The sequence below is a fragment of the Bubalus bubalis genome, chromosome 20 (assembly GCF_019923935.1).
Source record: "Bubalus bubalis isolate 160015118507 breed Murrah chromosome 20, NDDB_SH_1, whole genome shotgun sequence".
In the NCBI taxonomy this organism is placed as follows: domain Eukaryota; kingdom Metazoa; phylum Chordata; class Mammalia; order Artiodactyla; family Bovidae; genus Bubalus; species Bubalus bubalis.
Genome location: NC_059176.1, coordinates 44,247,264 through 44,270,487, shown reverse-complemented (window position 1 = coordinate 44,270,487; position 23,224 = coordinate 44,247,264). Strand labels below are relative to the sequence as shown.

The 23,224-nt window shown below is 42.6% G+C and overlaps 1 long non-coding RNA gene across 5 annotated transcripts in view; it reads right to left on the bottom strand.

Moving 5' to 3' along the window:
• LOC123330802 overlaps positions 1-23,224 on the bottom strand; it is a 51,906-nt gene that overhangs the window by 15,998 nt on the left and 12,684 nt on the right. For 3 of the 5 annotated variants that reach the window (XR_006546979.2, XR_006546975.2, XR_006546978.2), the window contains exons 2-3: positions 14,714-14,979; positions 14,119-14,228 (exon numbers count right to left, since the gene is read on the bottom strand). This is a non-coding gene — a long non-coding RNA (uncharacterized LOC123330802). Of the gene's footprint in view, positions 1-5,398; positions 5,577-13,605; positions 13,801-14,118; positions 14,229-14,713; positions 14,980-23,224 lie in introns of those variants that run through there. The other 2 variants (XR_006546976.2, XR_006546977.2) reach the window with 2 other exon arrangements.

Genomic DNA, 23,224 nt, shown 5'->3' with positions numbered 1-23,224 from the left:
ACATGATGTTCAGCATCCCTAATTATTATAGAAGAAATGCCAATTAAAACAACAAGATATCAAATCCTACCTGTCAGAATGGTCATCCTCACAATTCTACAAACAATAAATGTGGGAGAGCATCAGCAGATGACGGAATCCCCTTCCAACAAGGTCAGTGGAATGGACATTGCAAACAGCCTCTAGGAAGGCCAGCCTTTGCATACTAGAGCAAGTCTTTCAAAAAGCTAAGCCTAGAATCTGATATACCCTCACCTGTGCTAATATTCCAAAAATAAAGCCATCATTCAAAAAGACATGAACACCCCACTTTCACTCCAGCACTATTTACAACGGCCAAGTACAGACCTAGGAAAACATCCACTGAACACATGAAAGAGTAAAGAAGGTGTAGCGTATATATCAACAGACTATTACTCAGCCATTAAAAACTGCTACTGAAATTAGGAAATTATGCCCCTGGTAGCCATAACAGTAGACCTTGGAGGATCATACACTAAATGAAGTCAGAGAGAGAGGAAGAAAATAGCAGATAATAACCATTCTACTGCACTGGTCATAGCAAACGCCCTCTTCCAACAACATAAGACAAGACTCTACATATGGATGTCACCAGATGGTCAACAATAAAATCAGACTGATTATATTCTTTGCAGCCAAAGATGGAGAAACTCTATACAGTCAGCAAAAACAAGACCAGGAGTTGACTGTGGCTCAGATCATGAAATCCTTATTGCCAAATACAGACTTAAATTGAAGAAAGTGGGGAAAACCACTAGAACATTCAGGTATGACCTAAATCAAATCCCTTACAACTATACAGTGAAAGTGAAAATATATTCAAGGGATTAGAACTGGTAGAGTGCCTGAAGTACTACAGATGGAGGTTCATGACATTGTTCAGGAGACAGTGATCAAGACTATCCCCAAGAAAAAGAAATGCAAAAAGGCAAAACAGTTGTCTGAAGAGGCCTTATAAACAGCTATGAAAAGAGAAGTGAAAGGCAAAGGAGAAAAGGAAAGATATACCCATTTGTATACAGAGTTCCAAAAAATGGCAAGGAGAGATAAGAAAGCCTTCCTCAGTGATCAATGCAAAGAAATAGAGGAAAACAATAGAATGGGAAAGACTAGAGATCTCTTCAAGAAAATTAGAGATACCAAGGGAACTTTACATGCAAAGATGGGCACAATAAAGGACAGAAATGGTATGGACCTAACAGAAGCAGTTGATATTAAGACGAGGTGGCAAGAATACACAGAAGAACTATACAAAAAAGATCTTCACAACCCAGATAATCATGATGGTGTGATCACTCACCTAGAGCCAGACATCCTGGAATGCGAAGTCAACTAGGACTAAGGAAGCATCACTATGAACAAAGCTAGTGGAGGTGATAAAATTCCAGTTGAGCTATTTCAAATCCTAAAAGATGATGCTGTTAAAGTGCTGCACTCAATATGTCAGCAAATTTGGAAAGCTCAGCAGTGGCCACAGGACTGGAAAAGGTCAGTTTTCAGCCCAATCCCAAAGAAAGGCAATGCCAAAGAATGCTCAAACTACCACACAGTTGCACTCATCTCACACTCTAGCAAAGTAATGCCCAAAATTCTCCAAGCCAGGTTTCAACAGTACATGAACCATGAACTTCCAGATGTTCAAGCTGGATCTATAAAAAGCAGAGGAACCAGAGATCAAATTGCCAACATCCTCTGGATCATGGAAAAAGCAAGAGAGTTCCAGAAAAACATCTGCTTTATTGACTATGCCAAAGCCTTTGACTGTGTGGATCTCAGCAAACTTGGAAAACTCTGAAAGAGATGGGAATACCTGACCTGCCTCCTGAGAAACTGGTATGCAGGTCAGGAACCAGTTAGAACTGGACATGGAACAACAGACTGGTTCCAAATCGGGAAAGGAGTACGTCAAGCCTGTGTGTTGTCACCCTGCTTGTTTAACTTGTATGCAGAGCACATCATGAGAAACACTGGGCTGGATGAAGCACAAGCTGGAATTAAGATTGCCAGGAGAAATATCAATAACATCAGATATGCAGATGACACCACTCTTATGGAAGAAAGCAAAGAGGAACTAAAGAGTCTCTTGATGAAAGTGAAAGAGGAGAGTAAGAAGTTGGCTTAAAAGTCAACATTCAGAAAACTAAGATCATGGTACCTGATCCCATTACTTCATGGCAAATAGATGGGGAAACAGTGGAAACAGTGACAGACTTTATCATTTTGGGCTCCAAAATCACAGCAGATGGTGACTGCAGCCATGAAATTAAAGATGTTTATTCCTTGGAAGAAAAGTTATGACCAACCTAGACAGCATATTAAAAAGCAGAGACATTACTTTGCCAACAAAGGTCCATCTAGTCAAAGCTGTAGATTTTCCAGTAGCCATGTATGGATGTGAGAGTTGGACTATAAAGAAAGCTGAGCGCTGAAGAATTGATGCTTTTGAACCATGGTGTTGGAGCAGACTCTTGCGAGTCCCTTGGACTGCAAGGAGATCCAACCTGTCCATCCTAAAGGAAATCAATCCTGAATATTCATTGGAAGGACTGATGCTGAAGCTGAAACTTCAATACTTTGGCCACCTGATGCAAAGAACTGACTCCTTGGAGAAGACCCTGATGCTGAGAAAGGTTTAAGGTGAGAGGAGAAGGGGACGACAGAGGATGAGATGGCTGGATGGCATCACCAACTCGATGGACATGAGTTTGAGTAAACTCCGGGAGTTGGTGATGGACAAGGAGGCCTGGTGTGCTGCAGTCCAGGGGTCCCAAAGAGTCTGACACAACTGAGTGACTGAACTTAACCCTTCTACACAAAATTTAAAATAAAAGAGAGATACAGGGGAACTAATTTTACAAAAAGAGACTCTGAGAATACCAACACAGCATTAAAACATGTATAATATAAGAAATGAATCGCCAGTCCAGGTTCGATGCAGGATACAGGAAGCTTGGGGATGGTGCACTGGGATGACCCAGAGGGATGGTATGGGGAGGGAGGTGGGAGGGGGGTTCAGGATGGGGAACACGTGTACACCTGTGGCGGATGCATGTTGATGTATGGCAAAACCAATACAATATTGTAAAGTAAAAAAAAATGAAAAAGAAAAAGGAAAGGGCCAGGGATGAATTAGGCATTCAGTACTAACGTACACAGAAATCTGTGTCTCCATAATCCACAAGGATTATCTCCTCCTTCCTTCCTATCTCCCTTTCACATAGGCACTGAAATCTGTATGTCTACCATATATCCAGAAACCTGTATCTGTATAAGCTAATCTACCAGGCTTACTTCCGGCCTTCCTTCCTTGATTTCTTCCTTCCTTGCACATATACACAGAAGTATAATATACACACAGAAATCTCTAATATACACATAGAAATCTGTTGCTGGAATAGATAATCTACAAGGACTATTTCCTTCCTTGGTTCCTTGCACATGTACAAAAAAATCTGTATCTCTAATAAATAGAGATACAGGGACCTGCTGATCAGAATAGAGAACTTTACTGGACCTTGTTCAATAAACTCCATGGAAAAAAATCAAAACAAAAACAGCTACACATATGCTGAATGCATCTGTCATAACTGAATCAGCTCGTTGTACACTGAGGACAAGCACAAAACTGCATATTGACTAGACTTCAACAGAGCACTGGAATGAGACTAAGGAAAAGGAAAAAGTAATGCCTACTTTATTCCCTCTGACCTCCAAGACATGGGCTCTTATTCCATCCCTGGACCTGAGGAGACCTGAGTCCCAGGGCTGGCCCCTGGTGGGGTCAAGATGGCCCGGCAGGGTGCCCTTCACAGAGACACCCTTCATAGTGTTAAGGTCTCTTAAACCTGTACTGTGTGGATTTTTTCTCACTGGGACCAGAATCTCTCGTGCACCCCAACAATGGTGGCCTGACCCTCTGGCTCCGAGGATACAGGGTAGACTCACCAAGCTGAAGCCTCCTTCCTGAGAGTGCAGCCTCTATACTTTGTACTAACATAAATAAATATGAATCTGCAATAGATAAACCCAAGGATTATTTCCCTCACTCCCTTTCTTCCACATATACACACAGAAATTTCTGTCTCTAATAGATAAGGTCCATATAGTCAAAGCTATGATTTTTCCAGTAGTCATGTATGGATGTGAGAGTTGGACCATAAAGAAGGCTGAACACCAAAGAACTGATGCATTTGAACTGTGGTATTAGAGAAGACTCTTGAGAGCCCCTTGGAAAGCAAGGAGATCAAACCAGTCAATCCTAAAGGAAATCAACCCTAAATATTCATTGGAATGACTATTGCTGAAGCTGAAGCTCCAATACTTTGGCCACCTGCTGTGAAGAGCTGACTCACTGGAAAAGACCCTGATGCTGGGGAAAGATTGAAGGCAGGAGGAGAAGGGGATGAGAGAGGATTAGATGGCTGGATGGCATCACCAACTCAATGGACAGGAGTTTGAGCAACCTCTGGGAGATGGTGCAGGACAGGGAAGCCAGGTGTGCTGCAGTCCATGGGGCTGCAAAGAGTTGGAAACGATTGAATGTCTGAACAAAGCTGGTGGAGGTGACTGAAATCCAGCTGAGCTGTTTCAAATCCTCAAAGATGATTCTGTTCAAGTGCTACACTCAATATGGCAGCAAATTTGGAAATCTCTATGATCCAATGGATGTCGGCAATTTGATCTTTGGTTCATCTGCCTTTTCTAAATCCAGCTTGTACACCTAGAATATCTCAGTTCATGTACTGTTGAAGCCTAGCTTGAATGACTTTGAGCATTACCTTGCTGGCATGTGAAAATAGTGCAATTGTGTGGTAGTTTGAACATTCTTCGGCATTGTCCTTCTTTGGGATTGGAATGAAAACTGACCTTTCCAGTCCTGTGGCCACTACTGAGTTTTCCAAATTTGCTGTCACACTGAGTGCAGCACTTTAACGGAATCATCTTTTAGGATTTAAAATAGCTTGGCAGGATTTCAACCACCTCCACTAGCTTTGTTCATAGTAATGCTTCCTTCCAGGCTTCCCAGGTGGCTCAGTGATAAAGAATCTGCCAGCAATGTAGGAAACATGGGTTCAATCCCTGGGTCAGGAAGATCCCCTGGAGGAGGGCCCAGAAACCCACTCCAGTATTCTTGCCTGGAGAATCCCAAGGACATAGGAGCCTGGCAGGCTACAGTCCATGGGATCACAAAGAGTCAGATACTACTAAAGCGACTGAGCACACACAATGCTTCCATAGGCCCTCTTGACTTCACACTACAGGATGTCTGGCTCTAGGTGAGTGACCACACCATCATGGTTATCCAGGTCATTAAGACCTTTTTGTACCTAAGTTCTTCTGTGTATTCTTGCAACCTCTTCTTAATATCTTCTGCTTCTGTTAGGTCCATACCATTTCTGTCTTTTATCGGAACCATCTTCATATGAAATGTTCCCTTGGTTTCTCTAATTTTCTTGAAGAGATTTCTAGCCTTTCCCATTCTATTATTTTCCTCAATTTCTTGCATTTCACAAGGCCTGGAGGGCTGTTAATGATAGCTGACCTCAGGAGAGTTCCTGTAACACATATTGCAGCAATAAATTCCAAATGCCAACAGGTAAATTTTACTCACACTCTTTAAGAAAAAAAAAGAAAGCAGTGGACCACAGGACAAGTTGCTCAACATCCCTGATTATTACAGGAGGAATGCCAATCTAAAAGACAACAAGAGTTTATAACAGTTTTTAATAAACGTAACCAAAAAACTAAAAGACACCAAGAAATCAAGTCACACTTATCAGAATGGCCATCCTCACAAGTCTACTAAGAACAGATGCAGGAGAGAGCCGGGCAGAGAGGAAACCCCTACACGGTCAGTGGGAATGGACATTGGCAAAATCCCCTAGCAAGGACAGCCTTCACAGGCTGTCCTGTGAATAAAATTTCAAAATAGCTCAGCCCATGACTCGACACACCCCCACCTGGCCTATATCCTGAGAAATCCATCACTGAAAAAGTCACATGCACCCCAACATCCACTGCAGTACCACTTACAGTAGCCAAGACACAGGAACAGAAAGATGTCATCTGATAGATTAAAAGTTAAAGAAGATGCGGTACATATATACAATGGAGTATTACTCAGCTATGAAAAACCACCACTGAAATTTTGAAATTATGCCACTAATTGTCACAATGATGGAGGATGGAGAATCATAGATATGTAAAGTCAGCCAAAAAGAGAAAGAAAATAGCATATGATGTCCCTCTGGGCAAAATAAAAAGCGAGATACAAAGGAACACACTTATTCAAAAAGAGACTCTGAGAATTCACACACAAACAAAGGGTTCCAAGAAAACTGAAATAGCAAGGATGAATTAGGAGGTCAGGTTTAACATAAATCTGTATCTGTAATAGAGAATCCACAAGGAGTATCTCTTTTCTTCCTTCCTTCCAAATACACACAGAAATTTGTATCTCAAACATATACAGAGATATCTGTATCTGTATTAGACAATCTAAAATCATTACCTATCTTCCTTCCACACATACACAGAAACCTGTATCTCTAATAGATACTCAAGAAGGATCTGATGTTCAGCACAGGGAACTTGGTCTACCTTCTGCAATAACATCTACGGCAACAGAATCCAAAAAGAACAGATATGCTGTGAGCATATGGCATAAATGATGCAGGGGGCAGGACCCTGCAGACAAACACAAAACTCCAAACTGACTGCACTCCACCATAGCACAGACATGAGATTAAAGAAAAGGCAATGCCGAGCTTTCTCCCTCCCTCCTCCCTGACCTGGGCTTATCTCCCATTCCTGAGCAGGCTTGCATCTTCACATCTGGACAGCGAGACATCGTCACATCAAGGCAGCCAGGTGGAGACAACCAAAATTTAACAGAGACAGGCAACCATGTAGGGGCCCAGATTTCGGCCCCACTAGGTAAGACAGGAAAGCAAGCTGATTGTAGAAGCCCATGAATGGAAACATACGATGGGGAACGTGTACACAAAGCAATGTTTCTCAACTCTAAAGAAGTTGGAAGTAATGCCAAGTCCAGCCTCAGGAAAGTTAGTAGAGATGATCATTCCAGGTAAGGGAGACAAGGACAGACAAATATTGTATGATATCACTTCTAGGTGTGATCTAAAGATGGATACAGATGAACTTATTGCCTGGAGACACAGAATCACAGACTTAGAAACTTCCCATCACCAAGATATAAAGATGTGGAGGAGGGAGAAATGAGCTTCTTCAGACTAATACATGCACAATCCTATTCATAAAATCAGTCGCCAGGACCTACTGCGTAACACAAGGAAACTTACTCCACACTCTGTATTAACCTATAAAGAAAAAAACCCAACAAATCACATAGACATCTGTGTAAATGGGAAACAAGGCAGGCGTCCAAGTGGCCAATTGAAGAAGTTTAACTCACACCCTTTAGAAAATATAACATGAAAAGATGTCAACATTGCTACTTATTAGAGGAATGCAGATCAAAACTACAATGAGGCATTTCCTGACATGGTTCACAACAGCCATTGTCCAAAACTAGAGAAACAATAAATGCTGGAGAAATCGTGAGAAAAAGGGAACACTCCTAGACTGCAAGTGAAAAGGTAAACCAGCAACAGCCTCATGGAGAACAATGCACAGGCTTTTAAGAAATGAGAATCAAATTAGAATACTCCCTAACAGCATACACAAAAATAAACTACAAATAGATTAAAGACCCAAAGGACAGATAATACGAAACTCTTGAGGAAAAAGGTAGAACGCACTTTGACATAGAACGCAGCAAGTTCTAGTTTGACCCACCTCTTAGAATCATGAAAAATAAAACAAAAATAAATAACTGGGACTGAATGCCCCTTAAAATGATGGCAGACATACGACCCAGCAATCCCACTGCTGGGCATACACACCGAGGAAACCAGAATTGAAAGAGACACGTGTACCCCAGTGTTCATCGCAGCACTGTTTACAATAGCCAGGACATGGAAGCAACCTAGATGTCCATCAGTAGATGAATGGATAAGAAAGCTATGGTACATATACACAATGGAATATTACTAGCCATTAAAAAGAATACATTTGAATCAGTTCTAATGAGGTGGATGAAACTGGAGCCTATTATACAGAGCAAAGTAAGTCAGAAAGAAAAACACCAATACCGTATATTAATGCATACATAGAAAATTTAGAAAGATGGTAACGATGACACTATATGCAAGACAGCAAAAGAGACACAGATGTAAAGAACAGACTGTTGGACTCTGTGGGAGAAGGCGAGGGTAGGATGATTTGAGAGAATAGCATTGAAACATGTATATTATCATATGTGAAATAGATTGCCAGTCCAGGTTTGATGCATGAGGCAGGGTGCTCAGGGCTGGTGCACTGGGATGACCCTGAGGGGTGGGATGGGGAGGGAGGTGGGAGGGAAGATCAGGATGAGGAACACATGTACACCCATGGCTGATTCATGTGAATGTATGGCAAAAAATACCACAATATTATAAAGTAATTAGCCTCCAATTAAAATTTTAAAAAATGATTCCAGAGCAGAGGAAACCATAAAGACAACAAAAAGACAACCCTCAAAATCTAATATTTGCAACAACAAAAAAAAAACCACCCATGAGGAATTTATCTCCAAAACACACAGTGTATGCACCTCATTATCAAAGGAAATACAATCAAACAGAGGCACAAGATTCAAATGGACATTTCTCCAAAGAAGGCATAGAGGTGGCCATGACCTACATGAAAAGATGCTCAGCGTCTGTAAGTATTAGAGAACTGCAGCTCAGAAGTACAATGTATTATGCCTCACAAAGGTCAGAATGGTCAGAACCAAAAATCTACAACAATAAATTCTGGAGAGGGTATGTAGAAAAAAGAAACCTCCTACCTGGTGGTGGGAATAAAAGTCAATACATTCATGAAGAACAGGTAATGGTTCATTAAAAACTAAACAGAGAAGTTCTATAGGACCCAGCAATCCCATTACTGGGCATAGATCCAGAGAAAACCATTATTTTAAAAGACGGGTGCACCCAATGTTCTTGGCAGCACCATGTACAATAGCCAAGACTTGGAAGCAACCTAAGTGGATAAGGACAGATGAATGGGTAAAAAGATGGGGTACACGCACACAGTGGATTATACTCAGTCATAAAAGGGTGACATCATACCATGTCCAAAAACAAGGAAGGAAGTAGAGAGGATACTAAGTGAAGTGAGACAAAGGAAAGCAAGTATCATATCATCATATGGAGGTAGATTCTAAAAATGGATACAAATGAACTTCTTTACAAGCAGAAATGGCCCTATAACATAGCAAGTGAAAGTCACTCAGTCAGTGTCCAACTCTTTGCCACCCCATGGACTATACAGTCCGTGGAATTCTACAGGCCAGAATATGGAGTGGGTAGCCTTTCCCTTCTCTAGGAGATCTTCCCAACCCAGGGGTCAAACTCAGGTCTCCCACATTGCAGATTCTTTACCAGCTGAGCCACCAGGGAAGCCCACAGCATAGCAAAGCACCTTATAGTTACCAAAAGGGAAATGTGTTGGGCAGTGAGAAATGAGCTGGTGGAGATGAACACACACACACTACTCTTTATGAGATAATCAGCGAGGACCCCTCACTACTGTGCACTCAACAGCACACAATAAACTATATGGGAAGAGAACCCAAAAAAGGACATGTACACGTCTATGCATAAGTGAATCGTGTTGCTGTCCACCTAAAAAATAAACAAACCCTGCAACATTCTAAGTCACCTATACACCAATAAATACAAGTTATAAAAAGTGAATGTCATCTCTATTCCCCTCAGGCCTTGGTGACCTGGGCTGCTGTCACATCCCTGAAGCCTGGGCAGGCTTGTTTCCCAAGGACGGACTGTCACGGGGCTGACGGAGCTGGGGAGGATGTGCCAGCCAATGAGCCCTGCCCCATGGACCTGGTGAGCCTGTTTTCTGCACGGGCCCACAACCTCCAGTTCCAGGAGGACCCTCCTGCAGTGAAACTACGCCTACTGCACCCAAAGGATGTGGAGCCTCTGGGCTGGAAGAGCTTTGAAAAACCCTGTGGGCTCCATGTCTCCTGGTGTTGGGGTTCCCACCTCCAACCCCCTTCCTTAGGATCACCCCACCTATGGATGAACCTCCCCAGAGTGGTGTTGCAGGAACTTGGATGTGTCCAGGGGATGGGGTAAGGAAGGAAGAAGGAATGGGACACAAGCTCTAAGTGTTTCTTGTGGCACATTCCACTCTAATTGACAAACCAGGAACAGGACTTTCCCTAAGGTCTTGTTCCCCCAGTAACTCGAATTGGGCATTAAGCCATGCTGCCCCCTGGTGGCTATTTCCCATAACAACTGTAAAACCGACGCTCTTTGGCACTTAACATTCACAAAGCCTGAGGGGCTATAAATAAAAAACACCTGCCCTCAAGAAATGTGCTAAACGAGGTCAATATTCAAAATAGGGAAGGCATTCAAGAAGCCAATTTGAGTAAGTTTAACTCACAGTGTTTAAAAAAAAAATCACATGAAAAGATGCCAGCATCGCTAAATATGAGAGAAATGCAAATCAAAACTTCAGTGAGGTACCACCTCACACCACTCACAATGGCCATAGGCTGAAACTCTATAAACAATAAAATCCTGGAGCGGATATAGAGCAAAGGGAACCCTCGCACACTAATGCCGGGAATGGAAATTGGGAGCACCCACTGTGGAGGAAACGAGGCAGGTTCCTTAGCATGAAAATGAGATTGAAATTAGATGATTCCCTAACACCATACACAAAAATAAACTGCAAATAGATTAAAGGGCTAAATAAAAGGACAGATACAATGGAACTCCTAAGGAAAAAAGCAGAACACACTGTGACAGGAAGTGCAGCAAAGTTCTGTTTTGATTCACCACTTAGAATCAGGACAAATAAAAAGAAACAAATGGGGAACACATGTATACCTGTGGCGGATTCATTTTGATATTTGGCAAAACTAATACAATTATGTAAAATTTAAAAATAAAATAAAATTTGAAAAAAAAATACACAATGCCAAAAAAAAAAAAAAAAGAAACAAACAAATGGGACCTAATAGACCTTAGAAGCATTTGCACAGCAAAGGAAATCATCAGTGAAAGAAAAAGACAACCTAGAATGGAAGCAATTCTAGCAAATGAAGGTACTCACAGGGAATTTCTCTCCACACATACAAACAACTCATAAAGCCCAATATCAAAAAATAAAGAATCCAGTGAAAAATTGCCGAAGATCTAAATGTGCATTTCTCCACAGATGGCCATAAAGTACAAGAAAAGATGGTCAGAATCATTAGTTCTTAGAGAAGAGCAACTCAATGGTCCAATGAGGTAACACTTCACAGCGATTAGAGTGACCATCTCAAAAAATCTACAACAATAAATTCTGCAGGAGGTGTGGGGAGAAGAAAGCCCTCTGACAGTGTGGGTGGGAATGTAAACGGGTACATCCACAAGGGAGGACATTATGGAGGCTCTCTAAAAAACTAAAAATAGAAGTACCAAGTGACCCAGAAATCCCATACCTAGGCATAGATCCAGAAAAAAACATTTTTTAAAGATACCTGCACCCCAGTGATCATGGCAACACTGGGTACAATAGTAAAGACAGGAAAGCAACTTAAATGTACAAGGACAGATGAATGGATACAGAAGATGGGGTATATATGCACAATACAATAATAGTCAGAAATAAAGAAGGATGAAATAATGCCATTTCCAGTTACAGGGAAGAAATCTGAGATGATCATACTAAGTGAAATAAGACAGGGAAAGACAGCTATCATAGGACATCATTGCTGGTGGACTCTAAAGATGGATACAAATGAACTTTTTACAAAAGAGAATCAGCCTCAGAGACTTAAAAAACTTACCTTACCAAAAAATAAAGGGGCAGAGAGCAACCAGCTGGTTCAGATTAATAGATACACAGTAAAACAGGTGCTGCTATGCTCTCAAAAGTCAAAAGTCAAAAAGGGCTGTAAATGACAGCTGCCCTCAAGAAGTGTCCTAAGGTAAATTATCAGAAAAGAATTCCAAACAGGGCCAAGTTTCAGCAAGCCAGATTCAAGAGTTAAATTGTACCCACAAGGTGTAAAATGATAACAGCACATGGAAAGATACTCCACATCAAGAATTATTAAATCAATGCAAATCAAAATTACAATGAAGTATCACCTCACATTGGTCACAGTGGCCATCCTTGAAAATATCTACAAAAAATCAATACTGCACAGGATGTACAGAAAAAGGAATCCTCCTACAATGTTGGTGGGAATATAAGTGGTGAAGCCACTGTGGAAAACAGCACAGAGGTTCTGTGAAACACTAAACATAGAAGTATCATATGATCCTGCAATCCCACTCCCAGGCTTAGATCTGGAGAAATTCATCGTTCAAATTACATGTGCTCAATTTTCACCGTAGCTCTGTTTATAGTAGCCAAGACACAGAACCCACAAAAATGCCCACTGACAGAAAAATGAAGACTACGTGATGCATTTATACAGTGAGATACTGCTTACCCATAAAACAGAAAAAATAATTATATTGGCAGCAGCATGAGTGGACTGAGAAATTTTCATACTAAGGGAGGTGAGTCAGAGAGAAAAAGACAAATATTGTAAGATACTGCAGACAGTTGGAATCTATAAATTCATACCAGGGAACACTTTTACAAAACAGAAATGGACTCGCAGAATGAGAAAACCAAATTATGATTATCAAAAGAAAGTTAATTACTCAGCTATTAAAATGAACACATTGGAATCAGTTCTAATGAGGTGGATGAAACTGGAGCCTATTATAGAGAGTGAAGTAAGTCTGAAATAAAAACACCAAATACAGTATATTAATGCATATATATGGAATTTAGAAAGATGGTAACGATGACCCTATATGCAAGACAGCAAAAGAGACGTAAAGAACAGACTTTTGGACTCTGTGGGAGAAGGCGAGGGTGGGATGATTTGAGAGAATAGCACTGAAACATGTATATTACCATATGTGAAATAGATGACCAGTCCAAGTTCGATGCATGAAACAGGGCACTCAAAGCCGGTGCACTGGGACAACCCTAAGGGATGGGATGGGAAGGGAGGTGGGAGGGGGGTTCAGGATGGGGGACACATGTGCACCCGTGGCTGATTCATGTCAATGTATGGCAAAAACCGCCACAATATTGTAAAGTAATTAGCCTCTTTTTAAAATAAATTAATTTTTTAAAAAGAAAGTTAAAAGGAAGGAATAAATTAAGAGTTTCAGATGAAAATATACACACTAATAGGTATAAAACTGATACTCAAATAGAATCTACTGAATAGAACAGTGAACTCTTACTGAGCAAACTGTAATAACCTATATTAGGAACAAAAAGGAAAAGGAATAGATGTCTATGTAAAATCAAATCAAATTCCTGTATACCTAAAACCAATGAAACAATGGAAATAAACTCTACCCCACTATAAAAGTTAAATTACCTGAGCTTAGTGAAGGGGAAACTAGACAGCAGTGACCCTATGAATTAGACATGTGATGTGCTATGATATTAATATGACACCTCCAAAGGTTTTCATTCTGCAGAACAGAGCAGCAACCCACTCAAAGGTGCCTAACCTCGTGTGAATGCAACAAGGTAAAGAGAAGAAAAAGGACCACAGGTTAATCACGGCAACACCCTCAATTCATTGGTTGGGACTCTCTCAGGAGACAAGACACACTGTAGGTAAAGAACAGATATGGGGTCTCTGGGTATAGATTCCTGACCCATGTGGATGGGGTGAGACCCACACAGTGCCCAGACCTACAAACTGGGGTCACACATCCCCTCAGTCAGGACACCATGGCTGTGGTTGGCGGGCCCCCAATGTGTGAACAAGCCAGGACCCTGGGGCCTCCTGGGACCCTAGAAAGAAGTGCAGGGTCCATCTCCTCCCCCAACAATTGTTCCTGAGAAGTCAGGCCCCTCTTGTTTTCACTTTGGTATCATATGATTTTTCCCTCGTTTGAAAGCTCATGCTAGAGGTGAATACACTACCTTGGTTCTGGCAGGCTCTGTCTTTCTTGTCCCGCTGAGATGTTGAGAAAACGGGAGAGCTGGGCTGGAAGATGAGGGGCAGCTCCGTTCTCTTTGGAGGAGAGAGTCGACTGGAAGGAGGTGGCAGCAGCAACCTCACCTGCTGCCCGCTGACTTCTTGCCCGACCCCTGTGCCCTGGAACCAATTCACCAGGTGAACCTGCCTCCCTACTCAACCTGAATGTGCTGGGAAATTGGAATGATTACCAGGTAGCCCACCTGAGGGGTCTCCAGGAGCCCCAGGGAGGTGAACCTGGCAGGGAACAGACTGGGAGCACGACCACAGCACTGACCCCCGGGAGGGCCAGGGAAGCCCACGCAGAGGAGAGAATGGTTCCCAGAGAAGCCTACCCAGCCCCAGACCCCAGACATCTGAGCACTGATGCTCAGACGCAGGCATGAAGTTTCCCAGACAGAGGCCAGGCCAGGCCTGCAACCGGGTCCCCACGTCCCAGTCACAGAGTACAGTCAGGCCTAAATGTCCTCACTGCAGAAAGTGCACGGTCTCGTCTAAACATCATCAGTGTAGACAGGACTTGGAGAGGTCTAAACCTACCATGTAGACAGAACTTGGTCAGGTTCAGGTGAGTTTAGGGCTGGTCTCCCAGGAGGCACAGGTCACACACATGTAGGGTCTCTCATCGTTGGACAGGGGGCTCACCCTCCTGTGGGAACTAGGATGTACGTTTCTTGAAGAAGAAAGCATCACTGGGCTCCACACTTCACCCACATCAGGAAACTGAATGTTACCAATTTCTGTGGCCACATGATGGTCAGGACCCAGGGGAGATCCAGGAATTTCTTACAGTGTCTCCCCGTGTCCTGTAAAGACAGACAGGAAGTGGCCTGATTGCAGTATTGCAGGTTTTCAGCAGGAAGCAGCCACACTGGAAGTCTTCTGGAAAAGTACATTCTTTATCAGAATAAAAATATACTGGTTTAATTCCAAGCATACTAGTTATTTGCAAACCTAAAATATTCTTAAAAGTTTGGAAGCATGATTTTGCAGTTTCCATTGTTCCTTTGGTTCAGATTTTCTAGGTAGAAGCAAGCCATAATTTCAAATTACTTTCTTCTAATTCTGTTATTTGTTATCATATGAATAAAAGGTCACACTTGAAAATAAAATCAAACTCCTGCAAACAATTAGTGGCTCAAAGAGCATATGAGCTACAGGGACTTAGTCTTCTAACAGTTTCCTCTTTCTCCATGAAGAAAACAGAAAACTTAGGCCCCCTGATTTTTTGCTTCTTTGTTCAAACTGAGCTAGAATGAAATTGACATTCATATCAACAAGTAACAGATCATAGAAGGAAACAGGACCTGGAGAAAAGGGAATGCTCCTACGCTGCTGCAGGGAAACCACATCCAAAAAATAAGGTTAAAATTCAAATTGGATTTAATTATGACACTATGGGGTTACATGAAGTATGAACCAAGAGTCTAAATACAGCAGACAATATGTGAAAACAAATTCAACATCTCAGATGTGAGAGTGAGGTTTCTTGTCAGATCTGCAGCTGGTATGCACAAATACTTTTAGAATACTGCATGTATCTTTTCGAATTATGGCTTTGTCTGGATGTATGGCTAGAAGTGGGATTGCTAGATTACATGGTAACTATTTTTAGTTTTTTTGAGGAACCGCCACACTGTTCTCGACAGTGACTGCACCAATTTATCTTCCCACCAACTGTGTAGGAGGGCTCCCTTTTCTCCACACCCTCTGCAACACTTGTTACTTGGAGAGTTTTAAATGATAGCCATTCTGACCAGTTTGAGGTGGTACCTCATCGAAGTTTTGATTTGCATTTCTTAAATAATTAACAATGAGGAGCCTTCAGGATGAATCTTTTTAGATGTGTAAAATAAATTAGGTTTGAAATCTCAACTTGACAATCTTTTCACAGATAACAATTTATGAAATATTCAGTTATTTCCTTTCTTCTAACTATAGGGACATGCATTATCATGTTACTCAAGGCGATGGGCTCAGTTTTGGATTTTTGAGCAGTTTTAAAGATGTGCACTGCTCCCTTCACAGGGAAGGCTTCTGGTGGGACCAATAAAAGCTGCTCCTTGAGCCAATACAGTCCCTGCCAAGGAGGCACACGGTGAGACCACCATGTCTACTGACCCTTCCCACATCTCAGGCCTCAGTCTGACCATTCCATGTGAGGTTTAACAGTTTGCCCTGGTGATACAGCTTGACCTCTTTCCGTATGACTAGGTGAGTTGTTAATGACTTTTTACGATTCTACTAGGGCTTCCCACGTGGCGCTAGTGGGAGAACTGCCTGCCACTGCAGGAGACATAAAGACACTGGTTTGACCCGTGGGTCAGGAAGATCCCTTGGAGGAGGGTATGGCAACCCACTCCGGTATTCTTGCCTAGAAAATCCCATGGACAGAGGAGTCTGGTGGTCTACGGTCCATAGGGTCACAAATAGTGGGACCCGACTGAAGCGACTTAGCACACAGATGCTCACCCTCAGGAAAGGCCCTGCGGTGAACACTGCAGAAATAAACTGCAAACACAGCCAACATTCAAGAAGCCAATGGCGATACGTAAATTTTCCTCACACCTGTGAGGAAAAAACCCAGACTGTCACAGGATAATATGCTCTGCGTCCCTAATATTACAGAAGAAATGCCAATCAAAATGACAACAAGAAATCAAATCCAACCTATCAGAATGGCCATCCTCACAAGTCTGCAACAATACATGTGGGAGAGAGCTGGGTAGTGATGGAACCTACTTGACACAGTCAGTGGGAATGGAGATTGCCAACAGCCCTAGAAAGGACAGCCTCCGCATGCTAGAAAAAGATCTTCAGAAAAACTAAGCCTAGAATCTGACATACCCTCACGTGGGCTTATATCCGAAAAACCACCATTCAAAAAGACACATGCACCCCAACATTCATGGCAGCCCTACTTAAAATAGCAAAACACAGACCCAGGAAAATGTCCACTGACCGATTAAAGCTTAAAGATGCAGTACATGTATAAAATGGACTATGAAAAACTGCCGCTGAAATTATGAAACTATGCCCCTGGTCACCACAGGGATGGACCTTGAAGAATCTTACACTAACCAAGTCAGCCAGTCAAGGAAAGACAATAGTACACTATCTCCCTTCTATGCAAAATGAAAAAAGAGATGCAAAGGAACTAATTTACAACACAAAAAGAGACTGAGAATTCAAACACAAAGTGTCCCCCCACCAAAAAAAAGTGAACGGCTAGGGATGAATTAGAAAATCTGGACTAACATATAAATAGGAATATAAATCTTTAATAGATAATCCACAAGGAATATCTCCTACCTACCTTCCTTCATTCCTTCCACATTTACAAAGAATCTGTATCTCTAATGTATACACAGAAATCTGTATCTGTAATAGAAAATCCACAAGGATTACCTCCTTCCTTTCTCATATACACATATAAATCAGTATCTTCCGTAGATAATCCACAAGGAATATCTCCTTCCTTGCTCCTCCCACCCACATAAACACAAAATCTACATCTCTAACATATACACAGAAATCTGTATCTGTAATAGACAATTTACAAGGATTATCTCCTTCCTTCAATCCATCCACATTTGCACAGAAATTTGTTTATCTAACAGATACTCCAAAAAACACCTGATGTTCGGCACAGGGAACTTTGCTCGAAATTCTACAATAACCTCTGCTGCTGCTGCTAAGTCACGTCAGTCATGTCCGACTCTGTGCGACCCCATAGACGGCAGCCAACCAGGCTCCCCTGCCCCTGGGATTCTACAGGCAAGAACACTGGAGTGGGTTGCCATTTCCTTCTCCAATGCATCAAAGTGAAAAGTGAAAGTCAAGTTGCTCAGTCGTGTCCAACTATTAGCGACCCCATGGACTGCAGCCTACCAGGCTCCACCCCCCATGGGATTTTCCAGGCAAGAGTACTGGAGTGGGGTGCCATTGCCTTCTACAATAACCTCTAGGGCAAAACAATCCAAAAAAGAACAGATATGCTGTATATAAACATAATGCATAACAGAATCAGGTGATTGTATACTGATGACAAGCAAAAAAACGGCAAATCAACTATATTCCCATATAGCATTAGCATTAAAGAAAAGGAAAGAAAATCAATGCCTAGTTAATTTCCCCCCACCTTCCTGACTTGGGCTGCTGTCCCATCCCTGGATTCTGAGCAGCCTTGGAACCCATGACTGCCCTGTAATGGGGCCGAACAACTGGGCAGGGTGTCCTTAATTGAGTACTGTCTGGTTTGCTCTGGCTGGAACCAGAGTCCCTAGTTCAACCAAAGGATGGTCACCTGACCATCTGGCCTCAAACTCTGGAAAAGTAACCTAGACCAAGTCTAATTTGTGCTGGGGACCCCAATTCAAGCCTCCTTCTTGAGAGCGCAGCCTCCTAGGCACCTCACCAGGTGCTCTGGCCCAGGTATGGATGGGTCTGGAGGGGAGGTGTGCAGCTTTAGGGGGAAGAAGTAGTGAGACACAAGCCGTTGGGGGTTTGCTCAGACACTGCTGCTGCTGCTGCTGAGTCGCTTCAGTTGTGTCCGACTCTGTGCGACCCCATAGACGGCAGCCCACCAGGCTCCGCAAGAATACGGGAGTGGGCTTCCATTTCCTTCTCCAATGCGTCAAAGTGAAGTCGCTCAGTCGTACCGGACTCTTAGAGACCCCATGGACTGCTGCCTACCAGGGTCCTCCGTCCATGGGACTCTCCAGGCGAGAGTACTGGAGTGGGTTGCCATTGTCTTCTCCATTCCACTGTAATTCACACACTGGAAACTGACTTTCCCTAAGGATCAGACTGCCCAAGGAAGCAGAATTGGGCATGAAAAGTGCTGCCGCCTTGTGGACATTTTCTGTAACTACAACTTGATCTCTGGTGCTTATCAGCACCTCCAATTCACAAGGCCTATGGGGCTGTTAATGACAGTAACCCTCTAGAAAGGTTCTGGGGAGGGTTTTGCAGAAATAAATTCCAAACACAACTGACTTTCAAGAAGCCAACTGTAACAGGTAAATTTTCCTCACACCCTTTAAGAAAGAAAAAAAAAAAAATGGCCACAGGACAAGATGCTCTACATCCCTAAATATGACGTCAATCAAAATGACAAGAAATCACATCCCACCTGTCAAAATGGGCATCCTCACAAGATTACAAATATTACATGCAGGAGAGAGATGGGAGAAGAGGAACTCTTTTACATGGTCAGCGGGAAAGAACATTGAAAACAGCCACTAGAAAGGACAGCCTCTGTAGGCCTGAAAATAAAATTCCAAGAGAGTTCAGCCCATGATCAGACATACCCATACCTGGGCCAATATCCGAGAAAACTATCATTCAGAAAGTCACATGCACCCCCAATGTTCACTGCCACACTAGTTATAGCAGTCAAGACACAGAACCAGCAAGATGTCTTTTGACAGATTAAAGGTTAAAGATGTGGCACATATATACAATGGACTATTATCAGCCGTGAAAAAGGGCTACTGAAATTATTAAATTATGCAACTGTCACAAGAATGGGCCCTGGAGGATTATAGACTAAGTGAGGTCAGCCAGACAGAGAAAGAAAATAGCATATGATGTCCCTTGTAGGCAAAATTTAAAAAGAGAACACAGTAAGTGACTCTGCAGTGGAAGTGAGAAAGAGATTTAAGGGACTAGATCTGATAGACAGAATGCCTGATGATGGATGGAGGTTCATGACATTGTACAGGAGACAGGGATCAAGACCATCCCCCCATGGAAAAGAAATGCAGAAGAGCAAAATGGCTGTCTGGGGAGGCCTTACAAATAGCTGTGAAAAGAAGAGAAGTGAAAAGCAAAGGAGAAAAGGAAAGATACAAGCATCTGAATGCAGAGTTCCAAAGAATAGCAAGAAGAGATAAGAAAGCCTTCCTCAGCAATCAATGGTAAGAAATAGAGGAAAACAACAGAACAGGAAACACTAGAGATCTCTTCAAGAAAATTAGAGATACCAAGGGAACATGTCATGCAAAGATGGGCTCGATAAAGGACAGAAATGGTATGGACCTAATAGAAGCAGAAGATATTAAGAAGAGGTGGCAAGAATACACAGAACTATACAAAAAAGATCTTCACGACCCAGATAATCATGATGGTGTGATCACTCACCTAGAGCCAGACATCCTGGAATGTAAAGTCAAGTGGGCCTTAGGAAGCATCACTACGAACAAAGCTAGTCGAGGTGATGGAATTCCAGTGGAGCTATTCCAAATCCTGAAAGATGCTGCTGTGAAAGTGCTGCACTCAATATGCCAGCAAATTTGGAAAACTCAGCACACCACACAACTGGAAAAGGTCAGTTTTCATTTCAATCCCAAAGAAAGGCAATACCAAAGAATGCTCGAACTACTGCACAATTGCACTCATCTCACATGCTAGTAAAGTAATGCTCAAAGTTCTCCAAGCCAGGCTTCAGCAATACATGAACCATGAACTTCCAGATGTTCAAGCTGGTTTTAGAAAAGGCAGAGGAACCAGAGATCAAATTTCCAACATCCGCTGGATCATGGAAAAGGCAAACGAGTTCCAGAAAAACATCTGTTTCTGCTTTATTGACTATGCCAAAGCCTTTGACTGTGTGGATCACAGCAAACTGTGGAAAATTCTGAAAGAAATGGGAATACCAGACCACCTCACCTGCCTCTTGAGAAACCCATATGCAGGTCAGGAAGCAACAGTTAGAACTGGACATGGAACAACAGACTGGTTCCAAATAGGAAAAGGAGTACGTCAAGGCTGTATATTGTCACCCTGCTTATTTAACTTCTATGCAGAGTACATCATGAGAAACGCTGGGCTGGGAGAAGCACAAGCTGGAATCAAGATTGCCGGGAGAAATATCAATAACCTCAGATATGCAGATGACACCACCCTTATGGCAGAAAGTGAAGAGGAACTCAAAAGCCTCTTGATGAAAGTGAAAAAGGAGAGTGAAAAGGCTGGCCTAAAGCTCAGCCTTCCGAAAACTAAGATCATGGCATCTGGTCCCATCACTTCATGGGAAATAGATAGGGAAACAGTGGAAACAGTGTCAGACTTTATTTTTGGGGGCTCCAAAATCACTGCAGATGGTGACTGCAGCCATGAAATTAAAAGACGCTTACTCCTTGGAAGGAAAGTTATGACCAACCTAGATAGCATATTCAAAAGCAGAGACATTACTTTGCCAACAAAGGTCTGTCTAGTCAAGGCTATGGTTTTTCCAGTAGTCATGTATGGATGTGAGAGTTGGACTGTGAAGAAGGCTGAGCGCCGAAGAATTGATGCTTTTGAACTGTGGTATCGGAGAAGACTCTTGAGAGTCCCTTGGACTGCAAGGAGATCCAACCAGTCCATCCTAAAGGAGATCAGTCTTGGGTGTTCATTGGAAGGACTGATGCTAAAGCTGAAACTCCAGTACTTTGGCCACCTCATGCGAAGAGTTGACTCATTGGAAAAGACTCTGATGCTGGGAGGGATTGGGGGCAGGAGGATAAGGGGACGACAGAAGATGAGATGGCTGGATGGCATCACCGACTCGATGGACATGAGTTTGAGTAAGCTCCAAGAGTTGGTGATGGACAGGGAGGCCGGGCATGGTGCGATTCATGGAGTCGCAGAGTCTGACACGACTGAGCAACCGAACTGAATTGAAGTGACCCTGAGAATTTGAACACAATCAGAAGGTTCCAAGAGAAAGTGAAAGAAAAACGATGAATTAGAAGTTCAGGGCTAACATATACACAGAAATCTGTATCTGTAATAGATAATTTAGAAGGATTATCTCTTTCTTTCCTTCCAAATAAACATAGAAATTTGTATCTCTAACATATACAGAGAAATCTCTATGTGTAATAGATAATCCAAAATCATTATCTCCTTCGACATATGCACAATAATTTTTATCTCTTAATATACCCATAGAAATCAGTATCTATATTAGGGAATCCACAAAATTATCTCCTGCCTTCCTTCCTTCCATGCACATATACACAGAAATACTTATCTCTAACATATACATAGGAATCTATAGCTGTAATAGATAATCCATAAGTATAATCACAAGGATAATCTCCTTCCTTCATCCCTTGCACATGAACAGAAAAAGGTTTACCTTTAATAAATGTTCCACAGGCACCTGGTGTTCAACACAGAGAACCTTACTTGAACTTGTTCAATAACCCTTATAGCAAAAGAATTTTTTTAAAGTACAAATATGCTGTATGTGTGTGTGTGTGTGTGTGTATATATATATATAAAAAACTGAATCAGTGCATTGCACATTTAGGACAAGAACAACCCTGCAAATCGAGTGTACTTCAACATAGCATCAGTATGAGATTACAGAAAAGAACAGTAATACCTAGTTTATCCCCTCTGACCACCATGACTTGGGTTGCTATCCTATCACTGGAAGCTGAGTAGACTAGAGTCCTAGGGCTAGACTGGGGTGGGATCAAAACAACCCTGCAAGGTGCTCCTCATGGAGACTCCTCTTAAGCCGGTACTGGTTTCCTCTAGCTGGGACCAGAATCCCTAGTGCACCCCAACAATGGTGGCCTGACCCTCTGGTCTTGAGGACCAGGGTAACCTCACCGGGTACCAGGTCTCCTGGTGCTGGGGTCCCCAGCTGACGCCTCCTTCCTGAGAGCCTCCTAGGCACCTCAGCAGGGAGCCGTTCCCCAGGTACTGAGTCTGGAGGGGAGGGGTGAAGCTTTAGGGGGAAGAAGTAGTGAGACTCAGGCCCTTGGGTGTTTGCTCAGGCACATTCCACTCTAATTGACCATCCAGGAAGCCTACTTTCCCTAAGAATCTGGTTGCAGATGGAACCCGAGTTGGCATGAAGAAGTACTGCCACCTTGTGGACATTTCCTATGATTACAACTTGACCACAGGTGCTTACTAGCATCTCCAATTCACAAGGCCTGTGGGGAAGAACCCCTGGAAGGCATGGAAACACACTCCAGCATTCTTGTCTGGAGAATCCCATGGTCAGAGGAGCCTCACAGGCTACAGCCCATGGGGTTGCACAAAGTG